This window comes from Amblyomma maculatum, chromosome 5 (assembly GCF_055883805.1).
Source record: "Amblyomma maculatum isolate TAMU_Amacu chromosome 5, ASM5588380v1, whole genome shotgun sequence".
NCBI lineage: Eukaryota > Metazoa > Arthropoda > Arachnida > Ixodida > Ixodidae > Amblyomma > Amblyomma maculatum.
The window spans coordinates 126,818,881-126,829,125 of record NC_139348.1 but is presented as its reverse complement, the minus strand read 5'-3'; the positions used below and the strand labels follow the sequence as shown (position 1 = coordinate 126,829,125).

Sequence of the window (10,245 nt, the reverse complement as noted above, 5' to 3'; positions counted from 1 at the left end):
ATGTGTCCTTTCGATCGTATCGTTCTGCGAGTGAACCGCATCAGTTTCTGCCTATAGACTTGGCAACTTTCAGTAAATAGACAGTCTTAATTCGTAACCTTGCACTTAATGCAACCTGTTGTCGCCTGTTTAGAAACAATACGTCCAACTAACTCTTTTGATCCTCCCTTATGATTTGGTAACTGAAGAGTGGTCGATCGCCTGAGTAAAGTAAGTGACCTAAGAATCGGATACTATTTTCAATTCCATCAAAGAATTCCCTGCACTGGAATTGAGGCGGTCTGTGCGGTTGTTATATTGAAATATTCGTTGAGTACATCCCACGTTGGAACCATATAAAGGTCAGTCGTTTTCAAAGTGGCTTTGCAGCTTAATAAAGATTATTTCACGAAATTCGTCTTTTTTCAACGCCGTTAAGTCCGGCGATAAATGTGAAGCAAGCCTAGTGAAAACAGAAAAGGTACAAGAAAATTTTAGCCTAGTACTGCCGTACGTCAGTATCCCATACAACCGGCCGCAGAGCGTGCATGCCCAGAAGATGCGGAGCATTTGTGGACAGGGTGTTGGTGACTGAGGTTACGGTAAAATGTCCCAACCTCAGCCAGCACCGAGGGAACAAATTACGCGTGCTGCCGTGTGTGCTTACTCATGTGAATTCCGTGTCATTTGTGTGCGTTTATTATACGTCCTGCCTTAACCAATTTCTGTGCGCGCATCGATGTAGCCGGAGTTTACAACGTAGCATTGTGATCTTACTGGAATAAAACGGTCGTCGCTGTTCGTACACACGAACGCCTCTTTAATTTTGCCGACTCTTCTGGTTCGTGCGGGCACCGGAATGAGCTGCTCCTTGGGGCTACCTGAAAACGCTTGACAAAGGCAAACTTCCAAACGCACAAGACAGGGTGTAAGGCGTATTTGATGGAGAAGTGAGGTCCCACTGATTGCGTTCGGCGAGCGTATTTCAGACCTGCAAGCTGTCAACGGCGAATTTAGCTCAGAAACGCTCTGAGTGGCACCAAAGGTAAGACACACCTCGGTGGACATTGTGAATTGTTTACTAGGCTTCATTGAACTGCAAACGCTAAAATGCACAAACGTCTCGGATTATCTGGAATCGTGTTAAGTGGCGATTTTTGCTCTGACACCTCAAAAATGCTGCCTTATAATGATGATCTTGAAGATGTTTCATTGAGAGAAAAAAAAAAAGGAAAGGATGAGGAATTTGTGAGAAGGTGGCCCGGATCATTAGCTCAGGATTCCGTTTGAGAAGGCCCACTGCCCTCGCTCTTTCCACGAAGGCTTGTTGGCCCTCGAGGTCCAAGCTGGACAGGGCTGCCTCCCATCCTTCTGACGTTGGCCATGTGATAGCGTCTAAGGCAGTATTAGACTAGAAGACCTATACCATATGGTGCGAATCTGCTTTCTTCCCGCAAAATATATCTTCATCTGAGAAGGATTACGGCTCGATAGCCTGCAGCTTTACTGGATTGTTAAATGACGTGGTTTTTAGGTGGTGTAAATTACGCGGTTCTTTATCTAATCCCTTTGCTGGGCATAGAAACTGTTTTCCTTGATAAGCGCGAGTCCTATAGTGCGTCTGCCTAGATTAATAATCACTGTGGCCCTAGGGAAGCCTAAAACTTCAGGGAGGGAGGAGGGCCGGGTATCCAGGGTTATAAACTCTCGGGCGGCGGCATCTGCTCGCTCATTATTCCCTCTACACCCACCTTACGTGATGCTCAAATAGGCTTTTTGGGCGATGCGCATACCCCAGATTATTTCAAGACCTTGCAGGCTAGCGACTCAATTCTGCTCCACATATAATACATGTGCGCAGTCTCCGCATCTGTAATTATATACTCGGAACTATATCAGGTCAAGAAAGAATTCTTGTTCCCCTGAAACAAGCAGTACAGAAATGTTCCATACAAATGCTGACAAAGCGTTACAAAGCTATAACCGAATGAAAATGTCGTGAAACACTATTAGCTATAGATTAAAATACACATTATGAGCATTCCTATAGAGTTAAGGTTCCAAAGAGATGTTTTGTGAAAAACTTGACCGATTCCTTGAAATTGTAAGAACGTCTTGGCACAGCTTGTCGTTGAGATGATGATAAGAAAGAAGAGATTTCACCGACAACAGGTAAAAAAATATTCACACTGTAGAAGTTCTCGAACGTTTTTCTTCCTCTGAAACAACCAGTCCAGAAAATTGCCCCCATATGCCTTCCGATGCCTGGCACAGCTGTACCCGAAAATAACGTCGCGAAATGATAATGTCTACAGTCTCCAAAGCACATACACACATTCCTATAGAGCTGCACAGGCTCCCAAAACATGTTTTGTGAAAAACTTGGCTGACTAAATTGACTGACATCAGCACTGAATTTCTTCATCAGAGACATGCTCAGTTAACTACAGAGTGAGACAAACAGTATGTCTAAGAAGCATGAGCTCAATGTTAGGATACGAGCGATGCGTTATTAAGAAGACACCGACCAGCTTTCACCATCGGTGCCCCAGTAGGGCATTGGAACGCAGTTGCGAAGTCCTCAGCGTATACGTAAGCGGCATATTGTTGCAGCGCACATTTTCGGGCGAGGAATCACCCGCACAGCGGTAATGGCTGACAAAGATAAAAAAGTTGCGCACGTGAAAGGCGCCATGTACTCCAGGACACCGGTATGGCACCTGGGCCCATTAAACGCCTTTACGATTGACGACAGGCCTAGCGCTGAGACGGTTAACACTTCCACAGCCGCGAATGTGAGACCGTCGATGCCGTCGACGTAGTTATGAAAAAAACACTCCTTGAAACGCTCGATATTCGCCGAGGTCGTCGGCTTCCAATCCATTGCGCGTAGCACCATGTACCAAAGACCCTCCGCCAAACGCCATCCCTGAAGAGCGGCGTTCGGTAGCAGGTGATTGCCAGTGCCGGTGCGGATGTAGCCATAAAAGGAGGCCAAAGTTTCACTTGCCCTTTGCCGATAGACTCCAGGGCAGCGTAGTTGGAGATGCGAGCGTAGATCATTCCTTGGATGTGCTCCCTGACAACTTCAATGTTGTACGCATGACCACGAAGTAGATTCTCGGCGAAGATGGTTGATGGTCTCGGCACCGAGACTCTACTCCAGTTCTTCGGGGCAAACAAGGAAACACCTTTTAAAAACACTTTTATCTCATCAGCATCTTCGGCATCGAAAAGACCACTTTTTTCAGTCATTATACACGGCTCGTTTTACGAAAGAGAACATCGTCATACCTGCAGTCTTTTTCATGAGTTGTAAACACTTTGGACGTAAACTTGTCCAACAAGTTCGGCATTACATTCACGCTCCTCTAGCACACATTAAAAATCACCTGGAAAGACGTGTCGCATGACTTGTAGAACCCGGCTGCAGAGCGCGTAACGCTGTGTGACACGATGTACACTGTGACTATCGCAACAGCGTCGCTGCCGGAGTATTCGGTCGCTGAGGCGATCAGATCGTGAATTATTCAGACTGTCAATACAACATAGACATAAAATTTTGCGTTTTGGAACGGGTATTCGACAGCTGTCAGGCTCGCTTCGAGGTCATCGATGTTCCAGGCACTGCGTAGAGTTGTCAGCGTGAACCGCAGACGACCTCTTGCACACGCCTTGTGCCAAACTTGCCACATCCATCTATTCGACCTTTGAATTCATGAATCATTCCTTCAGTACATTGGCAGTTGTCGTTATTCCATCGAAAAAGACATCACTGGCCTCGCACATGAGCATGAGCTTCAGCGATAAAGGTACTCTGCCTGGCCAGAACGAGACCCGTAGGACAGACGGGAATTGGTATTTAACTGTACCATGGTTATGAAGCCGAATGCATTTCTGGTGTTGGGTTGTCCCGGGTATTCCCATGCATTCCTGAGCAAAGCGGATGCAAGGCTAGTTAAAAACCACTCCAGATGTGCAATGTCACTCACACATGATCTGTAGTACTTCGTGAGGAACTCTCCGGCTTCGCGCATCTCGGTGTCGTTAGGAATGGCATCTCCATGGCGTGCACGAGGTCAGCGGATAAGTTAGGGTGCGGGAACTGTCGATGTTTGATGGCGGTGGAGCACACGCATGCGAATAAATCCGTGCAAGGTTTCAAAACTGTAGTTGATGTATGGGGCTAGTTCTGCTGCTTTACCTGGGCAGCAGAAGGCACTTTTCTCTTCGTTGTCGTTCGTCCATCGACTGGTGATGAGGTACCAGCATAAGATCAAAGCGATGGTCACGACCGCTGCTGTGACGGCTTCTCTTGAAACCAAGAACATCACTTCATTTTCTGCCTCTTCGGTGCGTGGGGAGATGGGCGCCTCTTGGGGAGGATCCACCGCCACTTTTGTGTCCAAGAATAAAGGCCTTCCATTTCGCACTTCTTTCTTCTCTTTTTTTCTGTTTCCCCTCCTTGTTCTCTACGCTCCTTCTTAAACCATTAATTAGTGATCGCATGAATTTGATTTCAGTCTTCTTGAGGCCGCAAATTAGTTAATTTGTGCCCTAAATACCTGGAAGTTGCGGGAAATAGTGGGATGTCACGTGGAATTTGCAAGGTTAGGAGGCCGAATGAGGCATATTCTGTACTGAAGGGCGGGCATCTATTGTGTTTTTGAGGTTTACCGGACAGTCGAGAACTAGGAGAGGTTTCCTTGTCAATAAGGTAACATAGGTGAATTCTATATAGCATTAACGAGAAGGTGGTTGGCATGCAAACTTAATAAGCGGTATGGACTGAAGACTGCACAGAGTTACGCGCCTGCATGTAGCCATGATGACCAGGCAGCCGACAGTTTCTACGGAGATGTAGAATCAGAAATGGGTAAAGGGAAAAGGCCGTATACTGTTCTGATGGGCGCCTTCGCTGTTATAGTAGGCAGAAAGGCAGGCTGGAGAATATGCAGTGGGTGTCTTCTGCATTGGCTCTAGAAATAACAATTGTTAGTTATTACTTGGGTTTGCAGAGCGCAATATATACTTAAGAATCATAAATACTTTCTTCAACAAACCAAAAAACCATAAGTGGACATTCAAAAAGCCCTAGCGGGGAGACTGAGAATGAGACTGACTTCATACTGTGTTCTAACCCTGGCATTATGCGGGATAAAGAGGTAATCGGAAAAATGCCATGCAGTGACCGCAGGGTTGTAATGTCTCGAATTAGACTAGATTTAAAGTGGGAACGAAACAGATTCAACGAGCTAGCGGTGAGAGGGAAGGTAGAAGAATTCAGTATCTCGCTACAAAATTATATTCAGCTTTAACCGAGGATGACGACCTTGGTATAGAAGCGATGAACGATACCTTCAGAGATATCATTACAGAGAGCGCAGTATAATTAGGTTGTAGAATAGTTAGGAAGTATTCCGGTAAATTATCCAAGCAGAAGAAAAGTTTGAATAAGAGACGCCAAAGTATGAAAGCCTCCAATACAACAAACAGGATAGAGCCAACAGAGCTATCAAAAGTAATCAAGAGCTTCAAAGTGGCCGATATAACAGACTACAACAGAGAATATAGAGCATGCTCTAATGGCAGGTGGTAGCCTTAAAGCGGCGAAGAGGAAATAAATAATTGGCAAAAGTCAGATGTGCGCGCTAAGGGGCAAGGCGGACGATGTCATTACGAATATGGACAATATAGTCAAAGTAGATAAGGAGCTCCATACTGGCCTATATAGTCATCGTGGAAAATGGCAGCGAAATTAAAGCTGTTAATGCACGCTGCACCAGGCGGTTTAGCCCCCGGATAATCATCTACGCCATCTATTGCTATATACATATCTCGACCGGATATCGGCTGGTGTCATCTGCGCTTTCAGCTCTGTTCGCCTCTCGAAAACAAAAATTAGGTGGACACTTAAACTTTGCCGTTAATGGTATAATGCGACAGCGTTTTACACATACGTACAATGTTTTTCTTTCACTTTTGTATTGTTTTTATATTTACTTTCCCTTTCTAATGGCTTGTTTTATTTTCCCATTGATGTTTATAAACTTAATTTGTACTTTTTTAATTTTTATTCTTATACATCGATACTCAGCATTAGCAAACATTGGCCTTCCATTCTGAGTAGTCTGGCACCTAACTTATTTTTCAATGACACACTCGAAATTTTCCTAATTAGCATCATCAAGCAATGGCTTAATTCTTTCTAGGCATACTGACACCTTTGAAGCACCATTTTTCATTTATTTTCTTTAATTCATCAATTAACAATAATGATTTTATTATCTCTCATCGCCCATCTCACACCAGTCAATCACCATGATTAGGATCACAAATTATCATGATACGGTTTGTTTGTTCTTTTTTTACGCGGCTCGCGATTTTTACGACACGCGGTGCCGATGCGCCGAAGACTTTTTTTTTTTTTTTTGCGATGTTTATTACCTCGGGGCATAAAAAGAATGTTCTTCTGAACGCACTGTATAAGCCAGCAGTTAAACCCCACAAACCAAACCAAACTTAAAAAAGGTGCAGTTAGAAGGTTCTATGCGATGTTCTCAGCGCGCATGTGCAAGCCGAGACGTCGCTATGCACCGGAACGTTAAAGTTTCAGAACCGCCGCTCGGTAAACACGTGTAAAACTGCAACCGCACGGCAAATGCGGCGGTTGTGCTCGCTGTAACTGCCGTGCTTTCATTGCAGGGCGGGTCCAGTGCTGGCGACTTGCGACCTTCACGTGCGGCTACCTTATCTACACTACTACGGTGAAGGCGCAAAACGAGATTTCTGAGCGCCCTCTCTGGGTTCCGCTGCAAACAAACGCATGCCGAGCACTTTCACTTAATGTGATGACGTCGCTAAGTCACATGCTCTTCCACTTCCGTGCACTGCACTAGCAGCTACTGTATAAAGCCAGCCAGCCTCAGCCACCCGCTGATTTGCGCGCTTCGGCCTGCAGTCTGCTCCCATCGTGGCGCCGTTTCATTGGCAGAAGCTGACAGCATTTTCGCCCAGATAATTGGACGCTTTGACGATGCAGGCGAGGGACCGGATAACCATCACCATGATCAGCAACAGCGAAGCGACATAGAACCAGACGGACGGCATGGCGAAGGAAGACGACGGGAGGCATCTGGTCGTCTATCCTCAAGCAAGTGCAGGCGAGCCTTCCCAACAAGCTCCCATCGCACAAGCTGCTCCTCGTTCTGGGCGACAACGAATCCGGTAAGACAACCCTCATCGCCAAGATACAGGGCAACGAAGGCACCAGAAAGGTTTCGGGCCTCGTATGCCACAACCCCAACGTCCACGAAGATTGCCGCAAAGACCAGACCCGACTGTGCGTGTGGGTTCTCGATGGTGACCATTTGCACCGCAACCTCCTCAAGTTTGTGCTCACTGAGGAGACTATCGGTAACGTGACCGTACTCTACGGCGTCTGTGACGACGCCTTGGACCCTACTCGACTCGCGCTGTTGGAGGAACATCTGACGAGGCTGCGCCTTCCGCCCAGCACGGTCGACAAGAAAAGACTACAGGTATCGCAGCCCTTCCAGGACTACACCAAGCCCAGAGACGAGCTAAAAGGGGTTCAGTTCGCCTCTGCCAAGGACCTCTGTCACCATCGTCGACTACACTCAGCAGCAGCCTGAGCGTGGATGCTGCCGTGGTCATCACAAAGGCCGACTACATGAGCACGCTGGAGAACTTCGACTTCATCCATCAGGTGGTGTGTGTAAGTTCTACATGCGCCACGACGCCGCCCCCTTCTGCACCTCGACAAAGGAGAAAAAGAACTTCAACTTGCTCTACAAGTACGTGCTACACCGCATATATGGCTTCTCCTTCAACACTCCCACGCTGGCGCTCGGGAGCACGGTGTGTTCATCCTCACTGTCTGGGACTGCCACAAGATCAACTTCTTCGAGTACATCGTTTCAGCCTTGTGGGACGACCGTTACTCGGAGGTGATCATCTCTCGGACTCCAGAACTTTTTTTTAAAGTGGGAGGGAAATAAGTTTTACTGTTTTATATTTCTTTTTAAGTCTTAACACATTTTTATACTCTTATTCGAGCTTTAATCTAGGTTTATCATGCTTTTTGAAATGTACTTTTATTTCAAAATGTCAATTTAGCCCTAATAAATGTTGCATATTTGCATTTTCGCTTACTCCACATCGCACGAAGCAATGCATGGAGTTGCTGCGTAGCGCAATATGAGCAGATATCTGGCATAAGCATCTGCGTCCCTAAGAAACTAGCTAGAGAATCTGCTTGACGAGCATACAGCTACTCGCTACTGCTTTCAGTGGCTTCCCCTCCCCCTACACGTGACCGCACTTGCGAGCACGCACACGAGAGGGAAGCGTAGCAGGGGGCGGTAGAAAGTTAGGTGGGCGGATGAGGTTAAGAAGTTCGCAGGGGTCAAGTGGATGCACTTAGCACAGAACCGGGTTAAGTGGAGAAATATTGGAGAGGCCTTCGCCCTGCAGTGGGTATAGCCAGGCTGATGATGATGATGACACGAGAGGGATTTAGGTGCATTGCAGACGCAAGCTGTTGTAGCAGCGCCGTACAGACCGAAAGGGTTCTCTGCACCTACGGGGGGAACACCGTCGGGGGAACTATGGCAAGCAGAGGTCTCGAATGTTTGGTGTCATGCTGTCTGTGATTTCGTTGGTCTTACTGACAGTTTGTTTAACGGTGATCTTTACGCAAGAATTGGTTACTTTAGCCAAGGCTCCTCGAGCTCCGGCGCCTAATAATGCCACGCATATGAGTCATCAGTACATAGATAAGGACAGCCGTAGAGAAAGTGCGCCAGGTTTGTAGTACAGTCGTCACGTGCCGGCTTAGTGAACCAGCTTGTCCTTCAATGCTGTGACTCGTGTCGTTTCGGGTTCGCACACTATTTCAGTGTTGTTTTTTTCCTTACTCCGGAAATGTCCGCCAAACTGTGCTTCATGAACGGACGAGTGTTCATGCTTCATCAGGATAACCTGCTTGGATAATAGGCAAAATATTGTGATTGTTACTTGTGGCGCTCAACAGCTGCAGTCATGCGACCTTATCACTGTGCTTGTAACGGGCAAAATGATCTATAGGAAATGCCGAGAGCATTTTGATTGTCCACGCTCAAGGCGCGTGGTGCGGATTTGCCCTTTTTTTTTTTTTTTGGCGCGCAAAATAAGCACAGATGTATCTTGGATGATTGCAGCCCCCTCCCGTCTGCTTCCACATTGTTCCAGGCAAGTCATCTTTGGCTGCTTTATATGTTTCGTCGTCAATTTTAAATAGAGCGCTGATAAGCCCAACGGGCATTCTTTGCTCAATGATTGCCGACCATGCTTGCTGCTAATGCCACCGCCGCCGCCGAGCTGGTTAGCTCCTTTGCTGCCGAAAGTCACCCAACAAAGAGTTCATTTAAATGCAGTACCAGCATCTTCGTCTGCTGACTTCGGCATTTGGTATACATTCATTTTGCTGTACCGGACTACTTGCTGACAGGTCTCGGCTTCCACTCTTGACTGGAAGTATAGTGTTACGGTCACATGATCTTGCAAGCTCCATCCATTGTTTGTATTTAGCAGACGATGCCAACCATCAGTCCCCGCGACGCAGTTCTTTCGCTGTGAAGCAGCGCTTATCGTTTGGCGTGCGTGTAACACTAAATGTAGATAACAGAGGCGCGAATCAATCGGTGCTTTTTTCAAGCGGACCGTGACATGCCTGAATGAAGAAAAGTTGATTATTTGGCGCATATAAAACACAAAACCTCTTTGAAGGCATCAAATAACCCGTGTGAAATATTCACGCAGTGACCAATTCAAAGAACAGGAAGTGTTAAATTTTGAAGACTCGAGCAACGTACAAAGAGACCCTACCAGTGTCTGGGCAGAATCAGACACGAGATATTAAATACGTCCACATAGAAAAGCTCACACCACAGGCGAAAACTTACATCACGATGCACAATGGTAAACTGCATAAAGAAAAATTTATTGTGATAACCACGTTCGTAAAACAGACTGGAGAAGGCTTGCGGGAGTGCTACAAAAGATACGTATGACTACGATTGAAAACAAATTAGCCGTTCGCAGCACATGGTGTAGGCCAGAACCCAACAAGCGACACTCTATACACAAAAGTTCCCAGAGCACTGCAGAATCTGCAGAGGACGATTGCGAATGCCTGAGCGTTGCTGCCATGGTAGAATTGACCTTGTTGCTGCTGCCCACGATGCATCTTGCGCCCATTGTCGA

At 46.6% G+C, this 10,245-nt stretch overlaps 1 pseudogene; it reads left to right on the top strand.

Moving 5' to 3' along the window:
• Positions 1-4,236: 4,236 nt before the first annotated feature.
• Positions 4,237-8,493, top strand: LOC146189475 (cytoplasmic dynein 1 light intermediate chain 2-like; annotated as a pseudogene).
• The last annotated feature ends 1,752 nt before the right edge of the window (positions 8,494-10,245 follow it).